We start from the raw sequence: 19739 nt of genomic DNA, 5'->3' as shown, positions 1-19739 counted from the left end.
TTTTAGAAATTACAGAGGAACCTTGATTATCTGGCAAGACCACAAGGTCCGATGCTTGGCTGAATTGTTATGTGGCATTCGATTATCCAGAATTCAATTAACCGAATGAAATACTCCCCACCCGTGTCCTTCAGATAATTAATGCTCCTCTGTGTTTGGAAGAACACTTAAGTGTCAACATTAAAGGCTGTGGGCCAAGCGCAAAAAAGTGGGATTGGTTAAGGTAGGTCTGCACAGACCTGATGGGCCCAAGGGCCTTTTCTGATTTCTGTGGCAGGTTGTGAAGGGTTTATTTATGGATAGATATCCATTACATATTTTTTTAAGCTTATCTTTCTAATCAACCTGTTCAGAGATGTTATTACACAATTCTGGAGCAGATGTGACTTGAAGCTCCTGTGTTAGCTAAATCAGGAATAGGAGCACCTATGAGTCTAATCTATTCAATTCAGAAATGGTGGTGGTTGTCTGCCATCTCCAGCTCATTATCCGTAGACATTTATTCTGCAAAGTACAAGTGAGCTGCTCACCTTAGCCTTGTATATACTTAAGATTCGCAACCTTCTGCATCCTCAAGACATTTCTCCAAATCCAAGTTCTACGTAGCCAGGAGAAGCAATATCCTTGTCTATACTGTAATGAAACTTCAGAATCTTGCATTTTTAAGGGCTGTATTATTGTCTTTATTTTCTTTGTGGGTCAAAACTCTGCAATACATACAATCGCATTGTATCATTCCTTACCTATGGTAACAGAGCTGAGCAGTAGTCCAGATGTGATCTCATTGCAACCCTGTACTGCAAGACATTGTTCTGTGAATGTTTAAGATCTGAAATAAAAACAAAATAATGGATTAATGCAGCAGAGTGAATAAAATTAACATGGAGTCTAATATCGCCCTTCAGATTTTTATTCATTATTCTTGCATTCCCATCCTTGTAATAAATGTCACTTGCTCTGTTTACATACTAACTTTGGCTTCCTTGTACACACCCAAGCCTCTCTGGGCAGAAAATCGTTTAGAAGTTACACACCTTTTGAGTTCCGTGTCTTAGTGATTTCCTACCCCTCAATCTAGCATAGATGCTTCAGGTTGTAGTCCCAGGCTCCCCTTTGTTTTCCGTTACAAGCTGAAAGCACGTGCTGTCGTTTACTAAGGCACAGCTATGATTCTACCATTTATAGGTTTTCAGTCAAATGCATTTGTCTGTTATCATTTTTGCTGTAATTAGACCTTTCAGTGATCTTTATTTCACCTTCATAAGTCTTAAAGGAGTGATCAGCAACATTTTAATTGTTCAATTTCAGACACTGAAGACTGGAGAAAAGACTTTATCTGCCATCTGCTGGCAAAATACAGTAATTGACTTCTCAATCAGATCAGGAGATGATTGCAGGAGTAGAGTCATAGAGCTGTACAGCATGGAAACAGACCCTTCGGTCCAACCCATCCACCCCCACCAGATATCCCAACCCAATCTAGTCCCACGTGCCAGCACCCGGCCTATATCCCTCCAAACCTTTCCTATTCATATACCCATCCAAATGCCTCTTAAATGTTGCAATTGTACCAGCCTCCACCACATCCTCTGACAGCTCATTCCATATACTTACCACCCTCTGTGTGAAAAATTTACCCCTTCGGTCTCTTTTATATTTTCCCTCTCACCCTAAACCTGTGCCCTCTAGTTCTGTACTCCCCAATCCCAATGAAAAGACTTTGTCTATTTATCCTATCCATGCTCCTCATAATTTTGTAAGCCTCTATAAGGTCACCCCTCAGCCTCCGATGCTCCAGGGAAAACAGCCCCAGCCTGTTCAGCCTCTCCCTGTAGCTCAGATCCTCCAACCCTTTCAACATCTTTGTAAATCTTTTCTGAACCCTTTCAACTTTCACAACATCTTTCCGATAGGAAGGAAACCAGAATTGCACACAATTTTCCAACAGTGGCCTAACCAATGTCCTGGACAGCCGCAACATGACCTCCCAACTCCTGTACTCAATACTCTGACCAATAAAGGAAAGCATACCAAATGCCACCTTCACTATCCTATCTATCTGCAACTCCACTTTCAAGGAGCTATGAACCTGCACTCCAAGGTCTCTTTGTTCAGCAACACTCTGTAGGACCTTAGCATTAAGTGTATAAGTCCTGCTAAGATTTGCTTTCCTAAAATGCAGAACTTCACATTTATCTGAATTAAACTCAATCTGCCACTTCTCAGCCTATTGGCCCATCTGGTCAAGATCCTGGTGTAATCTGAGGTAACCCTCTTCGCTGTCCACTACACCTCCAATTTTGGTGTCATCTGCAAACTCGCTAACTGTAACTCTTCTGCTCGCATCCAAATTATTTATGTAAATAACGAAAAGTAGAGGACCCAGCACCGATCCTTGTAGCACTCCACTGGTCACAGGCCTCCAGTCTGAAAAATGACCCTCTATCACCACCCTCCGTCTTCTACCTTTGAGCTAGTTCTGTATCCAAATGGCTAGTTCTCCCTGTATTCCGTGAGACCTAACCTTGCTGGCAAGTCTCCCATGGGGAACCTTGTCGAATGCCTTACTGAAGTGTTTGATTATGAAGTCAGAGACCTTTTAGAAGTGAACCAGCCATTTTTTATTTTATTCATTCCCAGGATGAGGGTGCCACTGGAGAGGCCAACATTTATTGCCCATCCCTAATTGCCTAGAGGGCAGTTAAGAGTTAACCACATTGCTATGGGTCTAGAGTCGCATGCCGGCCAGACCAATTAAAGACTATAGTTTCCTTCCCTAAAGGACCTGAGTGAACCAGATGGATTTGTCCCAACAATTGATTCATTGTCATCATTAGACTTCTAATTCCAGATGTTTTTCTGAATTATTGAATTTGAATTCCTCCATCTGCCATTACCTGGTTCAGTGGATGATGAATCTAGCAATAATACCACATTGCTGTCACCTTCCCCATGTGACTCTTGCAGACCAGTGGCAGCATTTGACAAAGGAAAACCAAAAAGAAACCTTTTGAGCAGCAGGAACAAACTCAAGAAATCCTCTATGTTTGGGAGAAGATTTGTAGCTCGTTTTAGATTAGATTAGATTACTTACAGTGTGGAAACAGGCCCTTCGGCCCAACAAGTCCACACCGCCCCGCCGAAGCATAATCCACCCATACCCCTACATCTACATCTACCCCTTACCTAACCCTACGGGCAATTTAGCATGGCCAATTCATCTGACCTGCACATCTTTGGAGTGTGGGAGGAAACCGGAGCACCCAGAGGAAACCCACGCAGACACTGGGAGAACGTGCAAACTCCACACAGTCAGTCGCCTGAGGCGGGAATTGAACCCGGATCTCCGGCGCTGTGAGGCAGCAGTGCTAACCACTGCGCCACCGTGCCGCCCACTTATTGTTGTGGTTCTGTTCGCCGAGCTGGGAATTTGTGTTGCAGACGTTTCGTCCCCTGTCTAGGTGACATCCTCAGTGCTTGGGAGCCTCCTGTGAAGCCCTTCTGTGATCTTTCCTCCGGCATTTGTAGTGGTTTGTCTTTGCCGCTTCCGGTTGTCAGTTCCAGCTATCCGCTGTAGTGGCCGGTATATTGGGTCCAGGTCGATGTGCTTGTTGATTGAATCAGTGGATGAGTGCCATGCCTCTAGGAATTCCCTGGCTGTCCTCTGTTTGGCTTGTCCTATAATAGTAGTGTTGTCCCAGTCGAATTCACGTTGCTTGTCATCTGCGTGTGTGGCTACTAAGGATGGCTGGTCATGTTATTTTGTGGCTAGTTGGTGTTCATGGATGTGGATCGTTAGCTGTCTTCCTGTTTGTCCTATGTAGTGTTTTGTGCAGTCCTTGCATGGGATTTTGTACACTACATTGGTTTTGCTCATGTTGGGTATCGGGTCCTTTGTCCTGGTGAGTTGTTGTCTGAGAGTGGCTGTTGGTTTGTATGCTGTCATGAGTTCTAGTGGTCGCAGTAGTCTGGCTGTCAGTTCAGAAATGTTTTTGATGTATGGTAGTATGGCTAGTCCTTTGGGACGAAATGTCTGCAACACAAATTCCCAGCTTGGCGAACAGAATCAAGAAATCTTGTGAACAAAGATATCCCAAATTTCACTTATTCATATGCTTTTATTTATTCTCTGTCTATGTCTGTGTACATTTATGTGTGTGTGGTTTTGTTTTCTGTAACTGAGGCGGTATTTTCCAATGGGATCAGTGTTTTATGTAGTAGAGATAATGCCGATGATTTATAACTGTTTACCTTTAGCTAGAGTCTCATTACTTGTAATAAATAAGATCAGAAAGTTGGTACCTGCTTTCTATCGATCTGAGTCTGAAAATCAGATAAACTGGGAAATCTTCACATAAATATTTAAAATCTTTTGCGATTACTCCAAAAATAGTGAGGCTTGATCCCTGGTATAATTGAACTTTGAAATTAATGAAGTTATTATTGAAAACTCCTACCATTTTAAATGAATGCATTCACACTGGAGCAATATGTCAGATTTAGCCACAACGTCAATAGGATAAAACTGGTCCTTGGATGAAAACGTTAGATTGGGGAAGGCTAATTACAACAGCATTGGCAGGAACTGGAGAAATTAGATTGGGGTAAACCCACATTCAACAAGTGGAAATCTATTAAAGTCTAGTTTATGAGTTCAGGAGCAGTATCATCCCGCAAAGGTGAAAGATCAGGATGGCAAAATCTGGGCAGAAGATATTTAAAGTTTAGTTGAAAAAGAAACATATGTAAGGTTTATGACAAGCCCTTGAGGAATATAAAGAGAGCAGAAAACGTAAGAGAAATTAGGAGGATTAAAATTCACCATAAAATATTCTTGCAAAGAAGTATTGAGGAGAATCTCAAGGTGTCATATAGGTATAATACGACCAAGAGGGTAATGAAGGCAAGGGTAAGTCCACTCAAGGATAAATGAGGGAATTTATGCATGGAGCCAGAGGAAGTGGGTGAGATCCTAAATGAGTACTGCATTAATATGAAGGACATGGATAATGGTAAGATTAGGGAGGACTATTTTGCTATTCTAGGGCATGTCAATATTAAGAAAGAGGTCATAGAGTCATACAGCATGGAAACAGACCCTTCGGTCCAACCAGTCCATCCGAACCTAGTCCCAGACTAAGCTAATTCCTTTTTGTTGTTCCTTTTTGGGTGTCTTGAAAAACTCATTAAGGGAGATAAATCCCAGATGATGGTATCCATCCCAGATTACTTGAGGCAAGGGAGGATATTGCTGTGGACTTGGCAGAGACTTTTTGGATATTCTTTAGCTACAGATGAGGTCCCAGAAAGTTGAAGAATAGTTAATTGTTATGAAATTGAAGGCATGTACTGTACCTGTAATGGAGGTTGAATGCTGTTCTAAACTGAGATTACACCGTCCATGTATATGTCTAAATGCAAGTCCCAGAGTATACTCAAATTGAGATTATGTAACATTTGGCTGTGAAAGAGATACCTGAGTTTTGGTTGTTTTTTTTTTACCGCAATTCAAATTTAACCAATCAGTTTATGCCCCAGGATACTAAAACTCAATCGCGTTTTAATTTATTGTTTTGCCAACATCGAACCAATGAGATGATCCAATGTTGGGAGTATAAAAATGCGATCAGTTTGAAACTTGGAGAGGGAGCAACTGCTATTGAGACAGAAAAGCCTGGAGATCTAACATCTTGCTTTCCAAGAAATTAGGAAACTCTGTCTATCAAAAATATCTTTTCAAATGAAAGATACTCGCAGTAAAAAAAAAGATGACCCAGGGAGACCTTCAACCCGAAGAAGAAAACCACTGTCATCTTCTGTGACTGTGGTTTTGAAATTAACTTGATCTAATTTTAATAAGTGTCTTATTGTAACAGTATATTGTTATAGAATTGGAGGCAGGTAATAAGCAGTTAAGAGAAAGGTGGGCTTAAAATAGTGAATAGTTGTTTAATGGTCACTTTTAGAGTTAAAAATACATTTATGTTATTTTATTTAAATTGTCGAATTTGGGAGTTCTCTGTCACTCATATTTTAACTCATTATGAGGTGAGGTGAGTTTTCCTGAGTGTTTGTTTAGTTAACAGCGGGGGTCACTTCCGTGGCACTACACAATGTTGTACCTTTGTTTAAGGAGGACAACAGGGATTCTCCAGGAAATGATAGGGTGGTGAGCCTTATATTAGTGGTGGAGAAATTATTAGAAAGGATTCTTAGGGAGAGGATACCATTGGAAAAAGGTCTAATTAGGAATAGTCAGAAAAGAGTACAACTTCAGTTCCAATCTCTTATGAAAAACAACTGGTTCAGTTACCAGTGATTGTAGTAAAAGACTATGGCCCAAGCTTAATGGGGTGAAAGTGGCTGAGAGAGATTCATCTAGATTCGCTCAACATTTTTAATTAGAAATAGCTGCACTGAGTGAACACCTGGAAGTCTTTCAGGAAGGTCTAGGAACTATCCAAGGAGTCGAGGCCACCTTACATGTTAACCAGGAAGCAATTCAACAATTCCGCAATGCCTGTCCAGTGCCATTTGCCTTATGGGCAAAAGTGGAGGCAGAAATCAGAAGTTTGGAAAGGAGTTCAATTTGCCAAATGGCAATTTGTGTGGAAGCTTGAAGGTTTGGTTCCCCATTGTGAGGATTTTAAACAATTGTTAAACAACTTTTAGCAGTTCAACAAATAACCAATCCTTCGGATAGAAGATTTACACACAAAACTGATGAGGACAGGGGGACTGTCCTTCATGAAGTTCGACATGAGCCAAGCGTACTTGCAATTCTGTTGCAGAACAGGATTACCAGGAGTATGCCACAATTAGAGGCATATAGTCAAAGAGTTCTACAGTAGGGAGATGGGCCCTTTGGCCCAAACTAGTCCACACTGACCAAAATGCCTGTCCATGCTAACCCCATTTCTCTGCACGTGGCCCAAAGGACTTTTGCCAGAAACATCGATTTTCCTGCTCCTCGGATGCTGCCTGACCTACTGTGCTTTTCCAGCACCACTCTAATCTAGACCCCCATATGGTTCTAATCCTTTTCTATCCATGCATTTGTCAAAAAGCCTTTTAACTGTTAACATACCCGTTCAACCACTTCCACTGGCAGCTCATTCCATACATGTACAAACCTCTGCGTAAAAAGTTGCTCCTCAGGTTCCCCCTTATCTTTCACCTCTAACCTTAATAGATGCCCTCTAGTCCTTGAGTCCCCAACCCTGGGATAAAGAATTTGTCTTGCAAACGTTTTGTCCCCTGTCTAGGTGACATCCTCAGTGCTTGGGAGCCTCCTGTGAAGCGCTTCTGTGCTGTTTCCTCCAGCATTTATAGTGGCCTGTCTCTGCCACTTCCAGTTGTCAGTTCCAGCTGTCCGTTGTAGTGGCCGGTATATTGTCAGCTAGAACTGACAACCGGAAGCGGCAGAAACAAACCACTATAAATGCCGGAGGAAACAGCACAGGAGGCTCCCAAGCACTGAGGATGTCACCTAGAAAGGGGACGAAACGTTTGCAAGACAAATTCCCAGCTCGGCGAACAGAACCACAACAACGAGCACCCGAGCTACAAATCTTCTCCCAAACCTAGGATAAAGACTTGAGTGCATTCACCCTATTCTTTCCCCTCTCACCTTAAACTGATGCCCTCCAGTCTTTGATTCCCCAACTCTGGGAAAAAGACTTGAGTGCATTCACCTCATCTATGCCTCTCATGATCTTATACACCTCTGTAAGGTCCTCCCTCAGTGTCCTATGCTTTAACTTGTCCAACCTCTCCCTATTACTCAGACTATTGAGTCCAGGCAACATCCTTGTAAATTTCTTCTGCACTCTTTCCAGTTTAATAGTATCATTCCTATAACAAGATAACCAAAACTGAACACAATACTCCCAACGCCCTATACAACTGCAACATAACTTCCCAAATTCGATACTCAATGCCTTGACTGACGAAGGCCAGTGTACCAAAAGCCTTTTTCACTGTCCTGTCTCCATGTGGCTCCACTTTCAGAAAACCGTGCTCCAAGATCCAACTGTTCCACTACACTCCTTAAAGCCCTACCATTCTCCATGAAACTCCTACCTTGATCTGACTTTCCAAAATGCAAGTCCTCACACTTATCCATATTAAACTCCATTTGCCATTTCTCGGCCCATGTCCCCAGCTGTTCAAAGTCCTGTGCAATTTTTAAGAATAGGTTGAGTTTTGCCCTTTCCCAAGTAGGACCCTCTATATACTGCTTGTGGAAATGTTCCTGAACGCACTTAACAAAATCCACCCCATCTAAACCCTTAATGCTCTGGCAGTCCCAGTCTTTGTTAGGAAATTAAAACCCCTTATGACAACCCTATTGCTCCTGCAAGTCTCTCCAATCTCCCTGTATATTTGTTCCTCTAATTCCCTTTGAATATTTGGGGACCGATAATACAACCCCAATAATATCACCATTCCCTTCTTATTTCTTAGCTGCACCCACAAAGCCTCACTGGATGATTCTTTGGTTATTTCATCTCTGATTACTGTTGTGATACCTCAATCAAAAATGCAACTCCCCCTCCCCTCCTTCCACCACCTCTGTCCTTCCCTGGCACGATTAGTACCCATAAGGGCTTGTATCAATATACGAGACAGCCATTTGAGTTGTTATCAGTCTGTTCAATTTTTCAGCAGACGATGCAAAATATTTTGCACAAGTCAACCTAAGGTCACCATTTACCTAGATGACATGATAGTAACAGGCAAAACTAATAAGGAATACTTGGATGTAGTCACATTTGCCAGCACTAGGCCCATAACCCTCTCAACCCTTCCTATTCATATACCATCCAGAAGCCTTTTAAATGTTGTAATTGTACCAGCCTCCACCACTTCCTCTGGTAACTCATTCCATACACGGACCACCCTCTGTGTGACAATGTCGCCCCTTAGGTCCCTTTCAAATGTTTCCCCTCTCACCCTAAACCTATGCCCTCTAGTTTTCCCCCACTCCCCACCCCAGGGAAAAGAACTTGTCTATTTACCCTATCCATGCCCCTCACATTTTATAAACCTCTATAAAGTCACCCCTCAGCCTCCGACGCTTCAGGGAAAACAGCCCCAGCATGTTCAGCCTCTCCCTATAGTTCAAACTTGCCAACCCTGGCAACATTCGTGTAAATCTTTTCTAAACCATTTCAAGTTTCACAACATCTTTCCGGTAGGAAGGAGACCAGAATTGTACACAATATTCGAAAAGTGGCCTAACCAATCTCCTGTACAGCTGTAACATGCCGTCCCAACTCCTATGTTCAACACTCTGACCAATAAAGGAAAGCATACCAAATGCCTCCTTCACTATCCTATCTACCTGCAACTCTACTTTCAAGGAGCTATGAACCTGCACTCCAAGGTCTCTTTGTTCAGCAACACTCCCTAGGACCTTACCATTACGTGTATAAGTCCTGCCCTGATTTGTCTTTCCAAAATACAGCACTTTGCATTTATCTGAATTAAACTCGTTCTGCCACTCCTTGGTCCATTGGCCCACCTGATCAAGATCCCATTGTACACTGAGGTAACCTTCTTTGCTGTCCACTACGCCTCCAATTTTGATGTCATCTGCAAACTTGCGAACTATACCTCTGATGTTCACATCCAAATCATTTATATAAATGACGAAAAGTAGAGGACCCAGCACCGATCCTTGTGGCACTCCATGGGCACAGGCCTCCAGTCTGAAAAGCAACCCTCCACCACCATCCTCTATCTTCTACCTTTGAGTCAGTTCTTTGCCCAAATGGCTTGTTCTGCCTGTATTCGATGTGACCTAACCAGTCTCCCATGGGGAACCTTGTCAAATGCCTTACTGAAGTCCATATAGATCACACCCACTGCTCTGCCCTCATCAATCCTTTTCATCACTTCTTCAAAAAATGCAATCAAGTTTGTGAGACATGTTTTTCCACTCACAAAGCCCTATTGACTAATCCTTACCAGTCCTTGCCTTTCCACACACATGTACATCCTGTCCCTCAGGATTCCCTCCAACAACTTGCCCACCACTGACGTCAGGCTCACCGGCCTATAGTTTCCTGGCTTTTCCTTATCATCTTCCGTAAATAGTGGCCCCACGTTAGCCAACCTCCATTTTTCCGGCACCTCACCTGTGACTATCGATGATCAAAATATCTCAGCAAAGGGTCCAACAATCACTCACCCAGCTTGCCACAGAGTTTGGGGGTACACCTGATCAGGTCCTGGCGATTTATCCACTTTTATGCATTTTAAGACATGCAGCACTTCCTCTCTCTAACATGGACATTTTTCAAGATGTCAGCATCTATTTCCCTGCATTCACTATTTTCCATGTACTTCTTCACAGTAAACACTGATGCAAAATATTAATTTCGTATTTCCCCCATTAGATTCCCTAGAGTATGGAAAAAGGCCCTCCAGCCCAACAACCCTTCAAAGGGTAACCCATTCCCTGACCCTATATTTATCCCTGACTAATGCGCCTAACAATACAGGCAATTTAGCATAGCCGATTCACCTGATCTGCACAGCTTTGGATTGTGAGAGGAAACCCACACAGACACGGGGAGAATGTGCAAACTCCACACTGTCACCCGAGGCTGGAATCAAACCCAGGTACCTCGTGATATGAGGTAGCAGTGCTAACACTGAGCCACTGTGTCGCCCCATTTCCTGTGGCTCCACACAAAAGCTGCCTTGCTAATGTTTGAGACATCTTACCTTTTTGCCCTTAATGTATTTATAAAATCCCTTTGGATTCTCCTTAACCCTCTTTGCCAAAGCTTTCTCATGTCCCCTTTTTGCCCTCCTGATTTCCCTCTTAAGTATACTCCTACTGTCTTTATATTCTTCTAAGGATTCACTTGATCTCTACTATCTATATCTAACATATGCTTCCTTCTTTTTCTTGACCAAAACCTAAATTTCTCCAGTCATTCAGAATTCCCTACACCTACCAGCCTTGCCTTTCACCCTAATTGGAATATACTGTCTCTGGATTCTTGTTATCTGATTTCCCATCTTCCAGCCAACCTCTTACCTGCGAACATCCACATCCAATCTACAATTTAAAGTTCTTGGCTAATACCGTCAAAATTGGCCTTCCTCCAATTTAGAACTTCAACTTTTAAATTCTGTCTATCCTTTTCCATCACTATTTTAAAACCAATGGTTGCTGGTCCCAAAATGCTTCCCCACTGACACCTCAGTCACCTGCCCTGCCTTATTTCCCAACAGTAGGTCAAGTTTTGCACCTTCTCTTGTCGGTATGTCCGCATACTGAATCAGAAAATTTTCTTGAACGCACTTAACAAATTCCTCTCCATCTAGACCCTTAACACTCTGGCAGTCCCAGTCTAAGTTTGGAAAGTTAAAACTCCCAACCCTAACCACCCTATTATTCTTACAGATAACTGAAATCTCCTTGCTAATTTGTTTCCCACTGACCATTGGAAGGTCTATTGTACAATCCCCACAAGTTGATCACCCCTTTCTTATTTCTTAGTTCTACCCTAGACATATTCCCAGGAACATCCTCCCTAAGTACAGCCATATTGCTATCCCTTTATCAAAATCACCACTCCCCCTCTCCTCTCTTGCCTCCCTTTCTATCCTTCCTGTAGCATTTGTATCCTGGAACATTAAGCTGCCAGTCCTGCCCATCCCTGAGCCATGTTTCTGTAATTGCTATGATATCCCAGTTCCATGTTCCTAACCATGCCTTGAATTCATCTGCCTTCCCTGTTAGGCCCCTTGCATTAAAATAAATGCAGTTTAATTTATTAGTCCCATCTTGTTCTTTGCTTTGTCCCTGCTTACCCTAATGATTTGACCCCCTCCTCTTCTCAACTGTACCAGTCTCAGATTGATCTCTTTCTTCACCATCTCCCTGGACCCCACGATGGAAGAACTGTGCACATCTTTTCAACACAGAGACCAGGAAGTGTTGGTCATGGAGATTGGGCTATCATTTACCAGCAGGGAATTTGGTTATTTCTTAAAGTTGAATGGGATTCGGCGTATAAGGACAGTTCCATACCATCCATCATCCAATGGCCTGGCAGAAAGTGCAGCCCAAACTTTGAAGGCAGGCTTAAAGCAACAGCCTACAACGTCACTACACACCAAACTGGAATGGTTCTTATTTGATTGTACAGTTGGTTCTGATATAACGCGATAGTTCTGTTTTCGTGCGATCTCATGTTGTAAGAAAATTGCGCAACAGCCATGCCATTTAAACTAATGGACTAATGGGGCCAGGATTGTGATACGGCCAACACAGGTAAGGAAAGTTTATGTTCTACAAATAATGGTCTAAATACTTCAATAGTGTTAAAGCGAATTTGCTTTAAAGAAATGAGCATTATAGCAGAACCGACTGTAGGACCACCCCACATGCATCTACCGGTATAGCACCTGCAGAGTTGCTAATGGGTAGTAGACTCCACAACAAGTTAAGTCTGATCTTCCCAGACCTCAGGGGTAGGGGAGAGGGGAGGTGTGTGAGGGTGAAACGTCATCAGCTATGGCAATGCCGAAACACAAGGCTCTGTCAAGCAAGAGGGACACTTTGAGACAGGGATGACGTTTGGTATAAAATTCACAGAAATGGCCCTACATGGGTAAGAGGCATGGTTGACGCAATGTCATGACCTGTGATGTCTAAAGTTTGGGTAGCTGCAAGTGTCCTGCATAAAGACGTGGACCACATTGAAGCTGCAAATTCACAAATGGTGCCGGACCAAAATGTGCTCTGCCCCTCGGTACAGTTGGAAAAGCTGCTGAAAACTGAGGGTTTGCCCATGCCATCAAATGTTGTTGAGTCCTCAGAATCAGGGATAGACATGGTGGATGTTAACCATCTTGACATCTTTACCGCTGAGAGAAGAAAGTGCAATTCTACCAGCGCAAGAGGCAAGCTCCCTTGCGTTGCATGGCGCCCATATCAGACGCCAAGTTGGAGCAACCTGACCTGGTGCTGAAATGCTCCAAAAGGCCCTCCAAGAAATAGGACCAGCCTATGTCCACGGAGTCCGAGGAGGAGGGATACAGTGATTGTAATGAGGTCAGCTAGCCATAAATATGAGTTCACTGATTGGGCCTGTCAATCTGCTCCAATCAGTGAGACCTGGCTGACAGATAAAGACAGTGAATGGTTGCACTTCAGTCCCACACTCCTGATCTTCGGGCACCCGGTACGGAGGAGGGAGGGCAGGTCCGAAGACCTCCTCGTGGGTCTGCTCCTGGGCCTGGCCAAACTGGCCATCAACAGGTCCAGGCAGCGGGCCGTGGAGGGGGTCGTTAGGGCCGACTGCCTGCCCCTCTTCCGCGGTTACGTTAGAGCCTGGGTGTCTCTGGAGAAGGAGCACGTGGTGTCCACCAACACCCTAGAGTTGTTCAGGGAGAGGTGGGCGCCGCAGGGAGTGGAGTGCATTATTTCTCCCTCCAACTCTATTTTGATTTAGTCCCTACCCTCCCCTTCACTGTCTTGATCACACAGCATTGCCCTTTGATGTGAAGGGCAGTGCTTGTCACTGGCCACTCGGGTGTTTTCCTATTTTCCTGGTGGGGGCAATTGAATAAAGATTCGTGCACCTTGTGTCTTGCACTGTGTTTCACACCTGCACACACACCATGGGTGCTGGGGCAAAATAAGCACTACCACAGTTAGGCGGTAGTGTGGGGGTTAATAAAAAGAAAAAAAAAAGAAAGGGAAAAAAAAGAGTGCAAAAAAAAACACAGTGAATGTCAGAGGTACTAACACTCTGCTAGCTGACTCTGAATATGGCAATACGAAAGTCAAGGTCATGTTCTGGTGTAAATAAAGAGTGATGGGTACTGGCTTCTGTTGAGCTATTTCAGTTACCTCTAGTTCAGGCCCAAACTAATCAACCTCTCCTCATAAATCAACCATCACAAACCCAGGATCAGAGTGGTGAACCTTCTCTGGATCACCTCCAAGGTTGGCCTATCTTTCCTTAGATAAGGGGCCCAAATCTGCTTACAGTATTCCAGCTGTGGTCTGACTAGTGCCTTGTACAATTTTAGCAAAATGTCCCTACTGCATTTCCTTTGAAATAAAGGCCAACATTCCATTTGCCTTCCCCATTACATGCCAGCTCATTGTGACTCATGGACATGGTCTCTAAAATCCCTCTATGCTACAGCTTTCCACAGTCCTTATCTGTTTAAATAATATTCAGTCCCCGTGCTCTTCCTGCCAGAATGCCTAGCCTCACATTGTTTTTTACATTATATCTGTCAAGTTTTTTATCCATTTGCTGAACCTGTAGCCACTTGATGTCACCTGCACCACTTGCTTTTCCCCCTATTGTTTGGTGTCCTTTGGCTGTGGTGCATTCATTCGCTTCACCCAAATCATTGTGATATATTGTAAATACATGTAACGTCAGCGCTTATCCCCGCAGCAATCCACAAGTTACAGATTGCCAATTTAAAAGTGCCCTCTTACCCTAACATTTTGTCCTTTATTAGTTCGCCAATCCTCTACCCATGCTAATGCATTACTTTCATCACCATTGCTCTAGATTATTGAGAAGCCTGTGGTCTACCAGTGTCTTTTTCCCCTTTTTATATTTTGCCTCCATCTGTATGGATACTATGTCTTCTGATGCATGGTCATTTCTTGGGGTGAGGGGGGAGTTAGGAACACAGTATCTAACTGAAGAGCTGAGCTTGGGATAATCACACAAACAAATCCATTTATTCCATCCCATACCAATAACACTATCATGGCCTTCTGGAAATCCACATAAATTACATTTATGCTAAATTGCCCATATAATGTTTTGGGCTCTCAGTGGTTTAGCCATGTGAATTGCAGAGTCACAGGAATGGGGTGTTTCTGGGAGCCATGCATATCAGAGGGTTAGTGTGGACTTGATGGGTTGAATGGCCTGTTTCCACAATGTAACAGATTCAATTTCCCTAGATAGTTAATTATTGTATTTATTTCCTCTCCTCCTTTTGCCCCTTTATTTATTTAGTATTTTTGGTGTCTTCTACTGCAAAAACTGGTGCAAAGTATAAATGGAACTCCTCTGCTATTTCCTGGTTTCCCCGTTATTATTTCCTCTGCCTTATTGTCTGTGGAGGCTGTGATCATTTTTGCCTCTCTTCCTTTTCATATAATTAAAGGAGAGTCTGCTGTCTGTCATTTACCCTCAAAGTTTATCTTTTCCTCTTCATCATTTTCTTGCTGGTCTTTTGCTCATCTTAAAAATGCTCCCAATCCTCTGGCATAACACTAATATTTGCCACATTTTTTTTCCCAATTTGACACAACCCCGAACTTCCCGCGTTAACCATTATTGGCTTAGCCACCTCTTAGAATCTTCCTTGCTCAATAGAATATATCATTGATTAGATTACTTACAGTGTGGAAACAGGCCCTTTGGCCCAACAAGTCCACACCGACCTGCCACCCACCCAGACCCATTCCCCTACATTTACCTCTTCACCTGACACGACAGGCAATTTCCCACGGCCAATTTACCTGACCTGCATATTTTTGGACTGTGGGAGGAAACCGGAGCAAACCCACGTAGACAATGTGCAAACTCCACACAGTCAGTTACCTGAGGCAGGAATTGAACCCGGGTCTCTGGTGCTGTGAGGTAGCAGTGCTAACCACTGTGCCACCGTGCTGCCCACGTGAGCCATGAAGTTCAATGTCTGCCATCGTTCCTCAACCCCCTTTGGTGTTAAACTCCTTCCACAGTCCACTCCAGCCAGCTCAGTCCTCACCCTTTGTAATTACCCTTATTTAAGAAACACCACTGTTTCTGTCTCATGTTTCTCACCATCTAGCATGAATGCTAAATTCTACCATGTTATGATCACTGTTTCCTAGGGAATTTTGATACCATGTATTAAACATATTAAACCATCAGATTCATAATAACCTGACCCCTGTTTGTATCTACAACTTATTGTTTCTAGGAAAATGTCCCAAATGCACTCAATAAATTCCTTCTCCTGGTTTCCTTTGCCAAGTTGACTATTCCAATCTACATGAAGATTGACGTCACCTATGATTTTAATGGACTGCCTTTGTTACAGTCCTTCATTATTTCCTGATTTATTCTCTGTCCCACAACATAGCTACTATTAGGGGCCCTAAACACTACCGCTACCAGTGTCTTCTTCCCCTTTTTATATTTTGCCTCCACCTGTATGGACACTGTGTCTTCTGACGTGCGGTCATTTCTTGGGGTGAGGGGGGAGTTAGGGACACAGTATCTAACTGAAGAGCTGAGCTTGGGACAATCACACAAGCAAATCCATTTATTCCATCCCATGCCAACAACATTATCCCACCATCCTTTCTTTCCTGCCTGTCCTTTCGTAAAAGCGACAGACCCCTGCTTTGATCTCCTTATAACCATGTCTTTATAATCGATATAAGATCATTACCCATTAATCCAAATCTGTGCTGTTAACTCATTTATCTTGTTTCAAATGGTATTCATATTCAAGCAAAGAACCAATAATGTTGCTTATTTACCATTATTTCCCTCTTTTGACTCTACTTACTGACTTTGTTTTCCATGTTTGTATATTCTGACCTACCTGTCCCATTCTGGGTAAGGTTATCCAAAGGCTTTCCTGTTAAGCATCTGCTGTATCCTTCCCCCTCTAGTTAGTTGAAAGTCCTCTCTACAGCCCTAGTTGTTTAGTTCACCAGGACTCTGGTCCCACCACGCAGCTGGTGTGAAGCTGGTCTGACCAGAACAGCTCCCCCTACTTGCCCCCTGCCCAGTACTGACTCCACAAATTCAAACCCACTCCACCCACATCGATCTTTGAGCCAGACATTCGGCATTCTATGTCAGTTTTTCTGGAGCTCAGGTAGTAATCCAAGGATTGGAGAAATTCAACCTTGTAGATTCCATATTTAATTTATTTTCTAACTGTTCAATTTTTTTCAGCAGTATCTCCTTCTAGTCTGACTGATGGTTTTTGGTATAAACCTACTAACTACTGAATCTCTTCCTCCTTCTCCAAGTTCCTCTCCACCCCTGAGGAGCTGTCCTTAACTTTGGCTGCGGGCTGGCAACACGGTCTTCAGAACTGCAGAGAACAGTATCTATTCCCCCGTTCCCTATCACAACAACAATTCCTATTTCCTTCCCCCACTTGAATGGCTCCCTGTACCTGTACTAAGGTGCCATGGTCCATTTGTTCATTCCCCCTGCTTTGCCCAATCTTCTCCACACGCCTTCATTCATCGGCATCCCCTCGCTGTGGAGGACAACGCCCTTCCACTCTCAGGGTGAGTCCGTAGGTGCTATGTACAGACTAATGTGGCTTCCGCAGACTCTGTTACACTTGGGGCAGAAGGTGTTCACGGAAAGGGGTGAGTGGGGTGTTGGTGGGCCGTGCGCTCCTTTCCCTGTTTTCACCTGGCCTCTGCTTTCTCCCAACAGCAAGTCCCGAGGTGCTTGCGCCTTCCCGTTTGCTCTTCCTCCACCTTGGACAATCTTGGGCCAGTAATTCCCAGGTGGCTGAGGGAATGCCACACTTCACCAGTGAGGCCTTGAGAGTATCACTGGAGCACTCCCTCTAACCACCTGGGGCTTGGCTGATATTTTGAAGCTGGGAGTACAGCACCTGCTTGCAAGGCTCTTGTCGGTCATAGGGACGATGTGCACAGCCCATCACTGCTGATCAAGGGTGGTCAGTGCTGGGGATGTTGGCCAAGTCGTGGATGCTGATGTTGGTGCATCTGATTTGCAGCACATTTGCAGGATCTTGCACAGGCAGTGTTGGTGGTACTACTCCAGAGCCTTGAGGTATCTGCTGTAGACAGACAACGTCTCAGAGCCATGTAGGAGAGAGGGAACCACCATAGCTCTGTGAACTATGACCTTGGTGTCAGATCTGATGTTGTTGTCCTTGAATACCCTTTTCCTTTGGCAACCAATGGCTGCACTAACACACTGGAAGGCAGTGTTGGATCTCTTCATCAATCACTGCTTTGGCTGACAGGAAATCCTTGAGATATTGGAAGTGGTCAATGTTATTTAAGGCCTCTCCTTCAGCTTTGATGTTTGGGGTTCGGTCTATGATGCCAGGCTAGGTTGGTGGATGTTCAGGGCAAGACCCATGCTCCTATATGCCTCCATAATGGTGCTGACGATAGTCTGGAGTACATCCTCTGAGATTGCACATCTGAGTACGCAAGCATCATCTGCGTACTGCAGCTCAACAACACTGGTTGGGGTGACTTTGGTTTTGGCTTGAAGGAGGTGGAGGAGGTTGAATAATTTCCTGCTGGTTCTGTAAGTTCACTCCAATCCAGTGAGGAGCTTGTCAGTGGTGAGGTGAAGCATTGCAATGAGGTAGATTAAGAACAGTGTTGGGGCAATGATGCAGCCCTGCTTAACACCAGTCCGAACAAGGAATGAGTTGGTGCTGGAGCCATTTGTCATTACCATGACTTCCATGGAAGGACCATGACAAACTTAATGGGGCAATCAAAGCAGAGAAGAACACTCTATAATGCTTCCTAATTGACTCTGTCAAAGGCCTCTGTAGGGTCCCACGATACAGAAGGATAGATTCCCGATGCCTGATCTGCTGTGCTTTTCCAGTGCCACAAGTTTCAACTCAGATCTCCAGCATTTGCAGTCCACACTTTCTTCTAGAATACAGAAGGAGACAAGGCAGAAAACTGCTGGGCCTTTGACAGAGATCTTTGCTGTCTCTTTAGTCACAGGCAAGGTCCCAGAAGACTGGAGAATAGACAATGTTGTTCTTTGTTTTAGAACATCAAAGGAATAAGCCAGAAAATTTTAGGCCAATGACCTTTTCACCCGTGGTAGGGAAATTATTGCAGAAGATTCTCAGCAACAGACTTTATTTACATTAGGAAAAGAATGGGCCAGATGGCATGGCTCTGTTGAGGGGAGGTCTTGTCTCATTAACTTGATTGAGCTTTTTGAGGAAGTGACAAAGATGATTGAGGGTAGGGCAGTGGATGTTGTCTACATGGACTTTAAAGCACCTCATAAGGACCCTCACAATTGGCTGGTGGAGAAGATTAAGTCATATGGTATCTATGGTAAATTGGCAAATTGGATACTTATTGGAAACAATGAGTAATTGTGGAAGGGTGTCTTTCTGACTGGAGGTCGGTGACCAGTGGGGTTCCGCAAGGATCAGTGCTAGAATCCCTGTCTGTCATATATATAAATGACTATGATCGAAATGAACAGATTTGATAAGTTTGCAGACGACATTAAAATTGGTGGAGTTGTGGATAGCGAGGAAGGTTATTAAAAGGATATAGATCAGTTGGAAATTTGGACAGATGGAGTTTAATCTGGACAAGTGTGAAGTGATGCATTTTGGGAGGTCAGATGCAAGGGAAAGGTATACAGCAAGTGGCAGGAACCTTAGGAACACTGATATACAGAGAGATCTTGGGGTGCAAGTCCATAGCTCCCTGAAAGTGGCAACACAATTGGATCGGTGGTAAAGAAGGCCGACGACATGCTTACCCTCATCATTTGTAGCATTGAGTATAAAAGTTGGCAAGTGATGTTGCAGCTGCATAAAGCCACATCGGAGACGTGTATACCATTCTGATCACCACGTTACAGAAAGGATGTGGAGGCTTTGAAAGGGAGTAGAAGATTTTGTCAGGATGTTGCCTGGGTTGGAGTGTATCAGCTATAAGGAACAAACTTGAATTGCTTTTG

This window comes from Chiloscyllium punctatum, chromosome 10 (assembly GCF_047496795.1).
Source record: "Chiloscyllium punctatum isolate Juve2018m chromosome 10, sChiPun1.3, whole genome shotgun sequence".
Classification (NCBI taxonomy): Eukaryota; Metazoa; Chordata; class Chondrichthyes; order Orectolobiformes; family Hemiscylliidae; genus Chiloscyllium; species Chiloscyllium punctatum.
The sequence above is the reverse complement of the archived record's forward strand: the minus strand, read 5'-3'. Positions refer to the sequence as shown.